Genomic DNA, 17281 nt, shown 5'->3' on the forward strand with positions numbered 1-17281 from the left:
TGGAAGAGATCCATTTGCAGGTTCTCCACCGCTGACGTGATTTTAGGGCGCCCATGGTTGGAGCAGCACAACCCCATCATCTCATGGAAGACAGGAAAAAATCCTGAAGTGGGGTGACAAATGTTTCGAAGATTGCTTTTCTGAATTTCCTGTTGCAAGTTCTCCACATTTTGAAGAAGTTCAAGTCTGTGCTACATCTGATGAAAGTCCACTTGAAAATCATTCAACATACATCCCGAAATGAAACTCCCACTTCAGAGATGTTTTCTGTCCCAAGAAGGCCTCCACGCTGCCTCCACACCGGCCATGGGACTGTGCTTTAGATCTACTTCCCGGTAAACCAGTGCCCAGAGGAAAGATTTAATCCCTTTCCATCCCAGAGGATCAAAGAGACTCTGTCTCAAGGCTACATTCGCCAGTCTACTTCCCCTGCTGCTTCAAGCTTCTTTTTTGTGGCGATGAAAAGGTTCTCTTAACAAAATCACCGTAAAATTCAGATACCCACTTCCTCTCGTCCCCTCAGCACTGGAACATCTCCGAGGTGCCACTGTGTTCACCAAGTTGGACCTCCGCAGCACATACCTCATCCGGATACGTGAGCGGAACAAATGGAAGACTGCATTTGTGACCCCTACTGGCCACTATGAGTATCTTTTCATGCCATATGGGCTAGTCAACACCCCCTCCGTATTCCAGGATTTCATCCATGAGGTGCTCCGGGAGTTCCTGCACAAATCAGTTCTGGTCTACATCGACGATATCCTGATCTATTCCTGGAGCCTGGCTGACCATCGCTGCCAAGTTCGGAGGTCCTGCAAGGCCAAGAAATGGGAGCTTTAGCGGAAGTTCTACCCAGAAGACTCTAATGCACGTCATTGCTCATTATCTAACCAATCATTACACGTCACCTGAGTATATAAGTTCTGTTCCCACCCACTATTGTGTTCGCAGATACCATCGCTGGCGTTCATCCCCATCCTCCCCACCACCACCAGGTCGGTCCCTGTCCATACATTGGGGGTAGGCTCCGCCACTGCCTTCATCTTAAGGCAGGATCGGCAAACGTCTGCTACCCTCCAGATTGTACTATGGACAGGGTCTACGCCAAAAAACTTTATCATTTATCTTTGATATTTACATTCAAACTGTTGAATAAATCATATTCAAACGTTTCTTTGCTTCCCGAGTCTTTCTGGTAGAAATGTACCTTCCACCAGCCCTCAGTGCAGTTCCTTGGCTACAACATCGATTGCAGTGGCATCCAGATGGATGAGAGGAAGATTTCCGCCATCAAGGACCGGCCCATTCCCACATCAGTTAAGGAACTGCAACGATTTCTGGGATTTGCAAATTTCTATATAAGATTCATCCAAGGTTAAAGTATCATCACCACTCCTCTCACGGACCTTCTACGCAGTAAGCCCAAGTCTCTGTCCTGGACTCAAGCCTTCAACATCCACAAGAGAGCTTTCACCTCCGCTCCCCTCCTGGTACACCCTGATCCACACAAGCCCTTCGTCGCTGAAGTTGATGCTTCCACCACAGGAGTGGGAGTGGTTCTCTCCCAGCACCAGGGGAGCCCCAGTAGACTACACCCATGTGCCTTCTTCTCCTGCAAACTCAACCCGGCGGAGGTCAACTATGACATCGGAATAGGGAGCTTCTCGCCATCAAGCTAGCCCTGGAGGAGTAGAGGCCTTGGCTCGAAGGAGCCCAACATCCGTTTGTGGTTTCTAACAGACCATAAAAACCTGGAGTATCTACGAGATGCCAAGAGTCCAAATCCTTGTCAAGCTAGATGGGCTCTTTTCTTCACCAGGTTCAACTTTTCGATTACTTATCATCCAGGATCTAAAAATGTAAAGGCTGACGCTCTCTCCCGTATCCATGGTCCTGATGATAACACAGAAATCCCAGAGTCCATCCTTCCTAAGAAACTCTTTGTAAACCCTATCATCTGGTCTGAAGAAATTCTTCCCGAGACCAATGCCTCCACCCACGCCGTGCTGGGTTGTCCACAAGGTTTGCTCATCCATGCATCACACTCGTCAATGGGCACTAGCCACCCTGGGGTCAATGAAACCCTCTTACCCTTACGAGGACTGCCCACATCTATGGAAACTGCTGAACTAATGTTTAACTGTGTCTTCAGATACTATGGACTCCCTGAAGATATTGTATCCAACCGAGGGCCACAATTCATCTCAAGAGTCTGGAAAGCATTCTTCAAGCTCCTAGGTGTGACCGTAAGCCTTTCCTCCAGCTACCACCCCCAAACGATTGGGCAGATGGAGTGGAAGATACAGGAGATCGGCCATTTCCTACGTACCTTCTGTCACGGCCACCAGGACTCCTGGAACCTGTTCCTGGGTCGGCCGAGTATGCCCAGAATTCACTCCGCCAATCAACAACTGGACTCACTCCTTTTCAATGCGTGCTCGGCTATCAACCCCCACTGTTTCCCTGGACTGGGGAACCCTTGGATGTTCCTGCAGTAGACTACTGGTTCTGGGAGAGCGAGAGGGTCTGGGACTCACCACATCTCCAACTCTGTCCCCTTCTGTATTATAACAGTGGTTGAGGGTGGTTACTGCATTTTTATGTCCAGAAATATTCTTCAAAATGAGATACTAGAAACATATTAATATCATGGATATTCCAAATCATCATCATAACCAAAGCATCTTGGCTAGAAAAAAACGCTCCGCCTCTAAGTGCTCTCAAGTGTCATCAGCAGGCCGTTTTCAGAAGAGCACCTGACATTTTTCATCTGACTTAAAACGTGTTGACGCATGTTAATTGAATATTTATTGTTAGGAAGGGAGTCCAGAAGATTCCACAGTGTTCCCAGACACGTAATTTGCGTAGCTGTAATTCATAGGCAGGGATTATGCTAATTGTGAATGAGTGTGCATGTACACCCTATTAACAAATGATTGGAATTCATTAACACACACACATTTAACTATCAAATCTGATGTTTATGAAGCGTTTGTGAATCCGGAGGAGAGTTTTCAGGAAGGTCCATTTTACGTGCAAATTATTCAGAATTTACCTATATATTTACAAAAGTTCCATGAATGAAGCGCAGTGCTACGCACAATGGTGCCAGGATTTACATATCAGTTCCAGTCTTCAGAGTCCTCACAAACACAAACCAAACTCTTCCAGTCTCAGCAAAATTGACGTTGTTCGTGGAAAGCATAGGCTGGAAAAGCATAGGCTGGAATTATGCAAGTTTGTTATATTGTTATGTAGGTATGTAACAGGAAGTGAGAATTGAATTGTCGACAACTTTGTTGCGTCCCAGTTTGCCTACTTATACTACGTCCTAAAAGTATGTACTGACTTTTGAGTGTGTAGCAGAAGAGTATGCAAGCTAATTACTACCTCATCATAATTGCGTCTTTAACTGACATTCTGTCGCTTAGTTACGCAACCTATCACTGTTTAAACTGCCCTGTCAATCATCTCGCCACAGTTAAAATCCTCCACATTCAATAAAATTTAATTTCTTATAGGCTACTGTTTCGGAGAGAAATGTTGTCGCATGTTTATCTGCCAGTCATGGGTCTTTCACGCAGAGAACTCTCCTCATCTTTGCATAATGATACATTTAAAAGTTAATTCATTAATTATCATTATAAAAGTTCACAATTGTGTTGCAGATGAAATATAATGTGGATAACATTTAATAAATATCTTTTCGTCAGATTAGATACTGATTATTAATCATTCAAGCTCCTTTATCTTAACCACTCTGCTTAACCATTGGTCTTGCACATCCGTCATGTTCATAGTTTTTTTTTTTTTACACTTTTTATTCGTATTTGTAGTTCTAATCGAATCCTCATCCACAGCGCAATGGGTTATGGGCAATATTAGCCAGTAGAAGTGTGCACGGATCTTCAATTTCGAATTCTGCGAATTTGTTTCAGCAGTTCAGAATCGATTCTTTCTTTTAGGAGACAATAACTTTATTTGTTGTGCACTTTGATCTTTGAAACGTTACAGGCATTTTACATTCACAAACAGCTGTATAAAGCTGCATTCACGTCACCTCGTATTTACCGGAATCTTGAAATGACAACACGTGACATTATATTCGGAGCTGTTCATGTCCTTTTGGTCCTTGGACTGGGAATTATGTGTTTCCATGGCACCACTATCAACGCCTAATAAATCAATCTACGGTGGTCAGGTGGTATAGCGGCCACATGGTACATGTGGGAGCTTTCAGAAAACTCCCAGCTTACAAGCTGTAATTACGACCTCTACGAGGACGTGAACGCTTTTTACAAGCTAGAATCTGGTAACTACATGAATTACGAGGCCGCGTGAACGCACCTTTACACACTGCATTAAACGTGCACTATGTAATATTTTCTGTCCGCTAGAGGTCGCTACAAGCCTATTCAAAATAAAGGCGTAGATTGATGACACCATATGTTTGAGAGCAGAATCTTGGGACATGTGGTCTTCACCTGAACGGACGGTGGAATAGAATCGGGATAGGACTCAGGAAGAAATCATGTTCATGGATGCTGAACTTATTAACGTTAATGTAGTATGAAGCAGAGCAGGACCGAGTGTTGTGGGAGCTGAACGAGGCTGCTGGAGCGATTGCACAACACACGCCTCACGAGCAGCGGGACTTTTATTAAGACACAGTCACCGGCGTCGCTTCCGCTTTTCCGGTCATGAGTATGAGGTAACGCAGCTCTGTTTATCATATTAGATACATTTGAGTGTGTTGAAAATGTTATAACTTTACTCTGTGCGTTCACTCTGCGGCTGCTGTGAGACACTGTTGCACACTGCAGTAAGATCGATCGATTTTAGCATATATTAAATGCTGGATATCTTGTGTTGATAAATGGCATGCAATTAATTTTAAAACATATTGTATGATGGAGAATATTCTATATACTGTTAATAAAAATAAAGTTGCATCTGATTATGCTATGTTAGCTATTTGACAAAATAGTGTTTTTCTCTGAGGCATGGTAAAGCATGGTAACGTTACTCGCAAAAAATAAAAAAAATTAGATTTAAACAATAAGACTAAATGTGTTGAGCTATATAACAACAATTCGTTTTCTGTCTATAAATGTATCAAAACAGTTGTTCACTTGTCTATTAAAACGTGTAATATATTAAAGCGTCTTTGGTGTTTCCATGGTTTTTACAAAATAAAACTGGAAACCGAGGCTAACGCAGGTATGACGCAATTAACAGCGGGTATGACGCTCCTTAACTCCTTGGTTAAAATTGCAATTTTCTCACGATTTACAAATAGTTGTAAACATCTGGGATACTGTAAGTACTCAAGTGAACAAAATATATTACACTGGCGTAGTGGTTTTTGGGTATTTTACTGCAAATTTCTTACATATTTAAAGGTAATATAGCCCAAAAAACATAATGGGGCACTTTAAATAAATTATGACTGTTGCTCGTTGCCATTTCCACTACAAACAACAATTTTGTCCCTAAAGATTTATGCACTATGTACTTAGCAAAGGAGACAACAGTGTGAGGACGCATCATATGATGTGAAAAACAAAGAAAAATCAAGCCGGATATCAGAATGTTTGCATTGAGTGTCATTTCCTATCGTGCTGTCAAAGTTCAACAAAGCTGTAATTTCATCAAACTATGTAAAATGTGTGAAAATATTTCACAAAACTTTTATCATTATACTTTTATCATCTTTACAAAATGGTACTTTATAGCACTTCTTAACTATTTTAAAAAATATATTGCGGATTGGTGGCAAATTCATATAATTTTGTACAATCCTTATATTATCACTAAGTTTAGGAGGGGTTGACCTTCATGCTTATGTTTGTCTTTCTAAAAATGGTATTTCAGAATGAATCAAACCTCATAGAAGTTACATTTTCTGTTGAGACTGGGTTGGCACTTCACATATGGGTCTTTTGTTTCTTAAACACTGTTCAGAATTAGAGACTTTCTTTGCCAAGTCAGAAAATCATTAGATGGATTTATTTTCATATTAAGCAAGAATGTCAGTTCAGCATCTGTTATTATTATTATTATTATAGCTTGGCTTCCAGGAATCCACATCAACTCTGACATATATACAAGTTGCTCTCAGAGCCACTTAAATTAATATATTAACGTAAAGAATAAAGCGGCAAGCTAATGGCTGCCGGTGGGAGGGCAGTTTTATGATAAGTCATTCTGTCATATCCAGATGTTGCCCCATTTATCCAACATCTGCATGACAGTAAATCAATATTCCCCTCGATACAAGGCAAGCAACAGATAAACCCTAAATATTCCATTCATGTAATTTTTCACTGTAGTTTGGCTCTTAATGTCGGTATAACAATAACTCCTTCCTTTGCTTTACTGAAAATGTATTACTCACAGCTATAAAAGGCTTCATAAACTTCGCAGCTGCCAGAACACTATCTTTGACTCTTTAGATTAGTACAAAATGTCTTAGTGGCTAAGTTTAACTAAGTGTTTAATTAACAGTCATGTAATGTTCCTTAGGGAGGTCTCCCTCAGTTTTAAATTCTAATTAAGTCAAGTAATCAATTTTTGTACAATAATCAATCGGTTCACTGCCTATGGGACATTTAATGAATTCTAGGATACTAGAAGCCTAAGCTTGATCCTATTAGTATCAAGACCTGGCTTAACACAACAAAGTTGAGTTGTAAAAAACAAACAAACAAAAAAAAACTTTAAGATAATATTGATGATTTGCACTTTACCGGACAAAAAAAGTCATAAATTGCTTATATTATAGGTCCTAGGCCTATACCTGCTCATTATGTTTTGATATGAGACATGGTCATGGATCTGATAGTGTTATTCCATTCAACCACAATATAACAGTTTGTTCATTTTATATTACATCAGCGCTGAAAATATATAAAAGAAAGCAAACACAGAAGTAGCCTATGTGACTAACAGTATGCTGTTATGCTTTACATGGCGTATATTGAATGTGGATGACAGCTACAACAAATACTGGGAAATGTAGTTTTGTGGCGCTTTGGACTACGTGTTCGCGGGTGCTTAAAAACTACGCTTCCCACAATCCCCCTGAGTTAGCGTCTGCCTCATCGAACACGGAAGGTGAGTACATGTGTTCAGTGTGGAAGCTGTGAGATGTCATTTCGGTGGTGTGTTCACGGTCTCTTTAAATTCGTGTTTTATAATACGCATGTTGTGTTTATGAAAATGTATGTGTTGATAGATGTGTATGTCACGCATTATATCAGCACGGCAGGCGAATGTAAACACATTACTTATTATTTTGTGACAGCGTCATGCAAATCAGTTGCATGTGATGTTTGGAAAATACGCCTTGCTCAGCACTGTGTGAAGCAGCGACTTTATTGAAAATAATCACATAAATCCGGACATAAGGCAAGAGTGAAAACCTGGGTCAAATTCTGAAATGTCAGTTTATTACTAAATTATTGCCTTGCTTTCTTATGTACTGTAGAAAAGCAAAACACATTTTCATCATGGTATTAATAAAATACTCTAGTAACATTTTTTTTCGTCATTGAAGCAATACTACAAAAGCCTGTTATGCTAATGCTCCACATACCTATACAGTAATGAATAAAAAATGCCCTGGGGCGTTGATTCACATGGTAGTCGAAGAAAACCTGCATAAACAGAACAGACTGGAACGCGTGCAAGCTACAGCGACGATGGAGGGGACTTGAGGGTATAGGCATATAGATGAGAGATTGTGTGAAGAGGTTAGAAAGTATCCTCATTTGCACAACTCTAGCATGAAAGAATACAAAGATGTTTACATGCGTTGCAACTCGTGGCGAGATATTGCTCAAAACTGCGTGTGCGTCGAACGCCTGTGTATTTGTCAAATGAAGTATACTTTGCAAAGCTGTGCATTCGCCTGTGTGTGTACACTAGCGTATGCATAAAAAAAAAAAAAACGAAGTATACCTGGGGCTTAAGGTTAGGTTTAGGGACCCACACATTTTACCCAGTGAATTTCAATGGTTCCTAATGAAATTTACTAATGAGTAATTTAGGGGCCATTTACAATGCACTGTTTTAAACTAAAAATGGAAAATATTTTATGCGTTTTGGCTGTTTATTTACACCACAATGGCGTTTTAGGGGCCTGGAGTTTCTTTGAAATCAATACCGTTATCATCTCTGTGTAAACTACAAAAACTCAAATCTGTGAAAACGGTGACATCATGCGCATGCGTATTACATGTTCAGTCTGTAGGTGTGTAGTGTTTCTTTACAAAGGGATATCGCCAACTACTGGCCTGACAGCAGAATACAGCGTTTTGAGTCTTTTCGCGGATCTATGTGGACGGGGATTGTTCTGACAACGTTGTCATCATTAGTAATGATGTAATAAAAATGGAAAAGCTTTCTTACCCTTACCCTTAGACTGATTTGTGAGTCAGGCGCAACATAATAGGCATTTGTAGTGATTGCTTAAGACATTTCCATAAGCTAATACAGTAATTAATTAAGAACGCTTCTGTTTATATTAATATTTTAAAGGGTTAGTTCACCCAAAAATGAAAATTCTGTCATTAATTACTCACCCTCATGTTGTTCCACACCTGTAAAACCTTTGTTCATCTTCAGAATACATATTAAGATATTTTGATAAAACCCAATATATGATCCGATATATGTAATATAAAATATATATAAATAAATATATTTATTTAAACATGCATATATTTCTTAAATGTATACATGTATGTGTGTGTATTTATATATATATATATAATTATTATACACAGAACGCGCACATATATAACGTAAACACAGACTTATATTTTGCAAATGATTAATCGTGATTAATCATTGCACATCCCTAGTAATTAACACTTTCAAATGCCCAGAAAGCAACTAAAGACTGTTTCGAATTAGTGGTTCGAAGCATGTATCAAACTGTCAAAGTCATGTGATTTCAGTAAAGGCTTTGTTATGTCATAAGTGTTTCAAAACATTTCAAAATTTCAATGGTTCATGTGACTTTGGCAGTTTGATACATGCTCCGAACCACTGATTCGAAATAAAAGATTTGTAAAGCTTCAAAGCTTCATGTAGCAGTGTTTTGAAATCGGCCATTACTAGATATTGTTGAATAAAGTCGTTATTTTGTTTTTTTGGCATACAATAAGTATTCTCGTCACTTCATAACATTAAGGTTGAACCACTGTAATCACATGAACTGTTTTAAATATGTCTTTAGTAGCTTTCTGGGCATCTGAAAGTGTTAATTATCTTGATGTCAGTGGACGCCTCGCTAAGCCATCGGATTTCATCAAAAATATCTTCATTTGAGTTCCAAAGATGAACGAAGGTCTTACATGTGTAGAACGACACGAGGGTGAGTAATTAATGACAGAAATTTCATTTTTTGTGAACTAACCCTTTAAATAGAGGTTTTTATGTACTAACCTTGATTTCGCTAATGAATCATTTAGCCTGATTTGTGAATCATTTTTTCAGTATTTAATATATTTAAGAGAAGAGCATCTTTTTTTTTTTTTTTACATTTTACTATACACATGTACGTACAGTGGGTACAGAAAGTATTCAGACCCCCTTAAATTTTTTCACTCTTTGTTATATAGCAGCCATTTGCTAAAATCATTTAAGTTCATTTTTCCCCTCATTAATGTACACACAGCACCCCATATTGACAGAAAAACACAAAATTGTTGACATTTTTGCAGATTTATTAAAAAAGACAAACTGAAATATCACATGGTCCTAAGTATTCAGACCCTTTGCTCAGTATTTAGCAGAAGCACCCTTTTGATCTAATACAGCCAAGAGTCTTTTTGGGAAAGATGCAACAAGTTTTTCACACCTGGATTTGGGGATCCTCTGCCATTCCTCCTTGCAGATCCTCTCCAGTTCTGTCTGGTTGGATGGTAAACATTGGTGGACAGCCATTTTTAGGTCTCTCCAGAGATGCTCAATTGGGTTTAAGTCAGGGCTCTGACTGGGCCATTAAAGAACAGTCACGGAGTTGTTGTGAAGCCACTCCTTCGTTATTTTAGCTGTGTGCTTAGGGTCATTGTCTTGTTGGAAGGTAAACCTTCGGCCCAGTCTGAGGTCCTGAGCACTCTGGAGAAGTTTTTTTCCAGGATATCCCTGTACTTGGCCGCATTCATCTTTCCCTCGATTGCAACCAGTCGTCCTGTCCCTGCAGCTGAAAAACACCCCCACAGCATGATGCTGCCACCACCATGCTTCACTGTTGGGACTGTATTGGACAGGTGACGAGCAGTGCCTGTTTTTCTCCACACATACTGTTTTTCTCCACACATACTGTTTTTCTCCACACATATGTGACAAAGAAAACAAAGAAAACAACAAAAAACTTCTCAGTACTTCACATTAGTATTCAATACCTCTTTTCTGAGTCTTCTATTAACACCTTTCCAACTCCACCACATTTTAAGAACAATCTGAAAGGTCCCCAAACTCCATTGAAAACTGTATATTTATGCCTTAAAATATCAGTAATCTTTTCCATTGACATATTTTTACCATTTCTTTTAGCCAATGTGCTATACTTGGTGCACAAATACTTTTCCAATTTAAAGAAATAAGCTTGAAGAATACATATATTTATAAATATATGCTATTTCTTTTTAACTTGATCTCCTTAGGATAAAATGAAATAGAAAAAGTACATCAAGGATATTCTCTATCATTTCTTTCACACCTTTCTGAAAATTCTTGGCTTCTTCGCACTCCCATAATGAAGTAATGTACCTAATGAAGTAATGTATCTTCAGCAAGTGTCAGGGACATTTTCAGTATATTTATGTAATACAACTAGAGTTATATCCACATCAACTGCTTATATTGTAGCAGTTTCAGATGTAGGAGTAGAGCAACTTGAGAAAAACTGATTCATTAAAGAAATCTTCATAAATTTTAAGATTTTATTAATCATTCTCATTCAAATTGTAGCAACTTTGCCAGGTTCAAAAAGCATAATTTTAAAATTCCCTGATAAACCTCATCACCCTGGCTCATGAATATGATCAGGTTTTAAATCAGGTGATACATGAGTGGCATTCATCTGTCACTTGTTGACTGTTGACACAACTGTTGTTTTGAATTATGACATATACATAGTGATGTGTGTTCTGTCCTGAGGTAGTTAATCGTACCCAGTCCTACTTTATATGCAAAAATTGCCTTATTGTGAGTGCAATTTTCTGGTGAATAAGGACTAAAAGTTTGAGTGTATAAAGGTGTGAGAGTGGGAGCAGAAGGTGGAACCGGGTGTCCAGCTGCATTTTTCATTAGACTAACTTGATTAAATGTATTTTAATTACCTCTATCTCAGCGGTGCGGTTGAGAGATGTCACATGGCTCTTCCTTTTAATGTCTGCCATCTGTCTAGATGCCCTGAGAATATAAAGAGAAAAATGGACCCCAAAATCTCTCCCTCTCACCTCATCTAACCCTCGCAAACCCATTCGAGTAGCTCCTCCAGAAAGAGTTTTTTCCCAGTATCGAGTTTTCTTGCCTCAATATAACCCAATCCAGTTGATGTCTTGACATTGATGGAAAATCCAGCTATTTTCAATGCTGTGGTATCTGTGGCCTTCTTACTTAATGGCAAAACCGAAACCTTTAGAGATCCTTTTCAGCTGAAGATCAGTCTCCACTCTCAGCTCATGCCAATGCAAATGAGTAGATTAAGTGAATAAAGTGGTGAAATGTGGCCTCGGTGATCTTTGACTCCCTCTCGGAAGCGGTACGTGGAGATTTGCAGACAGATATGTATAATGCAGGAGAGCTGGCATCAATTATGCACCTTTCATTCATGCCACAGCAATACCTAATTGATTTGATTCTGTTTGCTTTATGTATAATTGAATAGGCACAGATCCTGTGTGTGGCTTTCAGCCATTGGATGTTTGTGACGGGTAGACCATGCCTTATGCAGCTTTGAGTTGGAACAGATCTCTTGTTCATCAGGAATGTCAATAATGAAGGAATACATTATAATATCGAAATACAATATTTAAATCATGCCAACTCTCAGAATAGATACAACCCTTTAAAGGTGCCCTAGAATTAAAAATTGAATTTATCTTTGAATAGTTAAATAACAAGAGTTCAGTACATGGAAATGACATACAGTGAGTCTCAAACACCATTGTTTCCTCCATCCTATATAAATCTCATTTGTTTAAAAGACCTCCGAAGAACAGGCGAATCTCAACATAACATCGACATACAGTCGGGATCATTAATATGTACGCCCCCAATATTTGCATATGCCAGCTCATGTTCAAGCATTAGACAAGGGCAGAACGTCTGGATGTGCACAGCTGAATCATCAGACTAGGTAAGCAAGCAAGAACAATAGCGAAAAATGGCAGATGGAGCAATAATAACTGACATGATCCATGATATCATGATATTTTTAGTGATATTTGTAAATTGCCTTTCTAAATGTTTCGTTAGCATGTTGCTAATTTACTGTTAAATGTGGTTAAAGTTACCATTGTTTATTACTATATTCACGGAGACAAGACTCGTTATTTTCATTTTTTAAACACTTGCAGTCTGTATAATTCATAAACACAACTTCATTCTTTATAAATCTCTCCAACAGTGTAGCATTAGCCGTTAGCCACGGAACACCATCAAACTCATTCAGAATCAAATGTAAACATCCAAATAAATACTTTAGTTACACGATTAGACATGCTGCATGATGAACACTTTGTAAAGATCCATTTTAAGGGTTATATTAGCTGTGTGAACTTTGTTTATGCTGGTAAAGGCAAGTGCAAGCTCCGGGGGAGGGGAGCACAAGATTTAAAGGGGCCACGCACTGCGCGTAGCCTGAATCGGCGCATATTTAATGATGCCCCAAAATAGGCTATTTAAAAAATTAATTAAAAAAAATCTATGGGGTATTTTGAGCTGAAACTTCACAGACACATTCAGGGGACACCTTAGACTTATATTACATCTTTTAAAAAGATGTTCTACGGCACCTTTAAGCCTTGATGGTATTTTTAGGACACCGATGGTGTGAGGACCCTATTGTAATTGCTCAGTCAATTATTATTCTTCTCCGAAATGAATCACATTTTTGAGGGCCTAAATATGCTCGAAAACTCATGAAACTTTGCACACGTGTCAGAAGTGAAGAAGATATACATCTGATATGGGTTTCTGAATTAGGTGTGGCAAAATGCCTCGATAGTGCCACCTACAAAATTTCAATTAAGCACCCTTCATGTGAGCTGTATATTGTGATTGATTTGTTGATTTTAGACTCATTTCAATTGGGTGCATCCACTGTGAGTAATGATGTGCCATTTTGTATGATCTATGCATGTTCCATGAAGTTATAAACGACAATGCCACGTGAAAGCTACACCTGATTTTAGTTAGCTTCTGTGCGCCTGTTGGGTTTTATGTGTCGTAATTCCGTGAGGAATATCATGTGATCGACTTATTGGATTATGCTGATGTTGGTCTCATTTTAATTGTGAGAATCTGCAAATTTCCACAATCAGAGCATGTTTCATGAAGTTAGGAGCAAAAACGTGACATAAATGCAGCATGGGTGCATTATTTACATATGGGTCTTCCGGGGTTTCACATACAAAAACTCGCTCCTGTCAAAGCCCAAAACAGCTATGCTTGTTGTATTCTACTCTGTGAGATCTTTCAAATGACATATGACACATGATTATCTGAGCTGTATGATGTTTTTGACACATTGCATAGTACAAAAAATTTCATAAATTTCAAAAACTTTTATTTTTTTATATTTTTCAGCAAATAACTCAGCAGTAATTAGGAGTTAATCAGATGGCTACATTCATTGTAAAGGTCAGACTCTAAGCTTTCAAATGACACATATTTTGTGTTGATCAAGGCAGTAATTTTGAAAAAAATATGATTATACTTTTTTTTTTTTTTTTTTTGTAGCTAGGTGGTGCCCGCGGGCGGTACACTCTGGTTTAGCGGGATGACTCAGCACTCATTAAGTGTTTAACAAAATGGTTATATGCACTAAAAAGCTGAGTTTATAAGCTTTAAAATGATACATATTTTGTTTTATTCCTGTTAGGTTACTTAGTAATTTGATCATGAATTTAATAAATACAAGATTTTAGCCATTTATGTGATTTCTGTCCTGTAGCAGGTATTGTTTTAGGGTAACACTTTATTTTACAGTGTTACAGTGTTACAGTGTTACTACATGTACAAATTCAGATTTTTAATCCCTGTATCCGCTTACATATATTTATATATAATCTATTTTTAATCTCTATAATAAAAATGTATAATTCAGATTTTGATCTCCATATCCATTTACATATATATTATATATATCTTCCAAGGGGTTTTTTCCCTCCTACGACTTTTTTCCCAGTGCTAGCACGCTGGGTTTTTCTCCTATGGGTTTTTTTTCCACCCCTGGGAGTCAGCCGACATTGGCTTAATGTAGCACCATCTTGTATATGTTACATATTACCACGCTTGGTTGTACAGCTTATTTTTAACCATTTCCCTTTTTCTGTGCTTCTAATATGTAAAGCTGCTTTGAACAATTACCAATTGTAAAAGCGCTATATAAATAAATTTGACTTGACTTGACTTGACTTTAGTAATAACAGTAAATTATGCATAGTTAAAAGTAACTAACCCTAAACTAAACCCTAACCCTAACTGTAACTCTGTAGTAAGTACATGTAGTTAATCAACCTACTCAGTAATTACAATGTAACTACGTAACTGTAAAATAAAGTGTAACCAAATAGAGACCTTGGCAAATATAATTTATTTTAAAGTCCCCCTGTGGTAAAAATCTCAAGTTTTTAATATTGTTTATGTCTATGTGGGTTTTTAATATGCTTTAAGACAAACCATGTGCAAATTCATGTCAACACCATTGCTGAGTATTTTCTTCTTAACAATGCAGTGAAAAAAACACCCACGGTGTCTGTTACATCACAAACTACATTGTAACCAATCACGTCAATGTGCCGGCGGTCTTTAGTATATCATTAACAGCGAAATAGCAGGGGAGTCTCAAGAGAAGCCAGGTTATCTCGGTATATTTTTCTGTTGATATGAAAAATCATTCAGATTTAGCAATATGGCGGGTGAATGATGTATATTACGATGTTATGATGAATTACATGCCTTTCTCCACTGACGTTCTGAGTTGTGCAAAGCATTTGTAATGATACTGATTGTTAGAAGGCAGCTGTCTGACTCTGACATGAAGAACAGGAACACATTATTAGCTGTTTGATAACATAGTCAAGCAAAAGGCTAATCATATTAATTACTATTATGTGTCTGATGTTGTAAGGAGCGAAACCATTGTTGTGCAATGTTTACATCAGTAAGTTGACCGAGTGGATCTCTGAGTTGGTGTGAGTGAGTGGAGGCGGGGCAAATTTGCATATGCATTGGTCTGCATATATTAAATGAGGCAAGTGTGTAGAGTTACATTCAAGCTTTTTTAAGGCATGAAGAATTAATTTTTTTTACAGGAAAAAAAGTTAAAATATGTCATTTTGGTGATCAAAAATGAGTTTTAAGGGATAAAATTATTGACTACACTTTAAAACGTTTTTTTTTTTTTTTTTTTTTAAACTTGCATGTATTCAAGGTGTAAGTAAATGTCATTACTTTTATTCAGTCAAAGTAATGCCATTATATTTAAAAACCTTTCTTTAAAAAAAAAAGCATGAATACAAAGAGTACATTTTCTTAGAACTTGTGGATTTTTGTGTACTCCCCTAACTTGCTGTTTTTGACACTGACTGTTCACAGAAGTGCACCAAAACCGTTTCTTTCTTGTGTTTGCAGTGTTCCCTAAAGTCGTTGTCTTTCAGCCGCGTGTTCCCTTGATTTCAGCTGATAGGGGGTCTTCTATTCCATGACCTTTAAAGGTGAAAGGCCCTGCTCAGTCAGTCTTTCCCTCTTGGTGGGAGATGCGAGTGCTTTGAGGAAAGCAAAAAGAAGAGTGTTTATTATCGATGACAGAACATGCGCACACACACCCTTGAAGGTCCGATTCTGTCACCGTGTTCTCGTCAGGGTGGCTCTGGGGTCAAGAGCACTAGTCTGGATCAGTATGAATACTCTGACAGCGTGACCCGGGCCAGAGGATTCATTCTCAGTACAGAGGTCAAAGGTCAGCCTTTCAGAGCAGCAGGGTAGGGCTGCCAGAACTCATGCTGGAATATTAACTCCTGTCTACTTCAAACTTTCCATACATTTACATGAAGGCGCATGGCTTGAGGCCTGTTTTTTGCATTTCAGGTTCAGAGAAAGTGGGATTTTTGGGTAGAATGAAAGATGGTGAATGCAGATCTACATATTGCAAATGTGTTTTGCCTCTTCACTATTAAGTATCCAGTCATCTGGAACTGCTTTTTATTCATTAGTGGTGTTTGGTATGGCAAGAATCACTATTAATATTGCTCTTAATTAGGGTTAGGGTTTTGGGTTAGACATTTAAATTATAAACATTAGGCACGCAACTCATGAAACCACATTTGGAGGTGGTCTGGGAGGGATTTTGACCACATTTAAAGACAGCATAAATGCAAATGTGCTTTTGTTATCTACATTCAACTATGTGTTTAATATTTAACAAGGTTCTGCTGCAAATAGTCATTCATGTCACTTTGACGGTCATTAAAACACTGTGCAGCGAATTGCTGCTTTTTATTCTGCTCTCGCTGTGTTAAAAAGACAATAGATGCTGAGCTTGTGTGATCTGTTGATGAGATTTAATCAAAGATATTTGATTTTTTTTTTTTTTAATCCACTTGGAATGCTGCTTCTCTCATTTGTCTCCCTGAAGAATGCTTAATGTTTTCTCCTCTTTTTCTCACTTATAATCTATTAATCCCATTTGAGGGGTTATAAAGAAATAACACATGGTAACACTATAAAACAAGGTTTCATTTGTTAACATTAGTTAGTTAACTGAGACATAACTAACAATTAACGGTTAACAAAGATTAATAAATACTGTAACAAATGTGTTTGCTCATTGTAAGTTCATGTTTATTAATACATTAACTAACATTAACTAATGAGACTTGTAGTAAAGTTTTAGTGAAAACACAAGAAATGGAAAAAAGGCAAATTTAAAAAAATTTAGTTAAATGACAGAATTAGAATCCACTTTTATTGCCATAACATGCACAAGGAATTTGCTTTGGTATGGAGGTGCTTTAAAAAGAATTAAGAAATAAAAATA

The 17281-nt window shown here is 38.0% G+C and overlaps 1 protein-coding gene across 5 annotated transcripts in view; it reads left to right on the forward strand.

Moving 5' to 3' along the window:
* Window positions 1-7097: 7097 nt before the first annotated feature.
* Window positions 7098-17281, forward strand: part of fhit (fragile histidine triad diadenosine triphosphatase) — a 469579-nt gene continuing 459395 nt past the window's right edge. For 4 of the 5 annotated variants that reach the window (XM_067387473.1, XM_067387476.1, XM_067387472.1 and 1 more), the window contains exon 1: window positions 7098-7116. The gene's annotated coding sequence lies outside the window, so the exon portion shown is untranslated. Of the gene's footprint in view, window positions 7117-9301; window positions 9383-17281 lie in introns of those variants that run through there. The other variant, XM_067387474.1, reaches the window with a different exon arrangement.

This window comes from Chanodichthys erythropterus, chromosome 6 (assembly GCF_024489055.1).
Source record: "Chanodichthys erythropterus isolate Z2021 chromosome 6, ASM2448905v1, whole genome shotgun sequence".
Lineage (NCBI taxonomy): Eukaryota > Metazoa > Chordata > Actinopteri > Cypriniformes > Xenocyprididae > Chanodichthys > Chanodichthys erythropterus.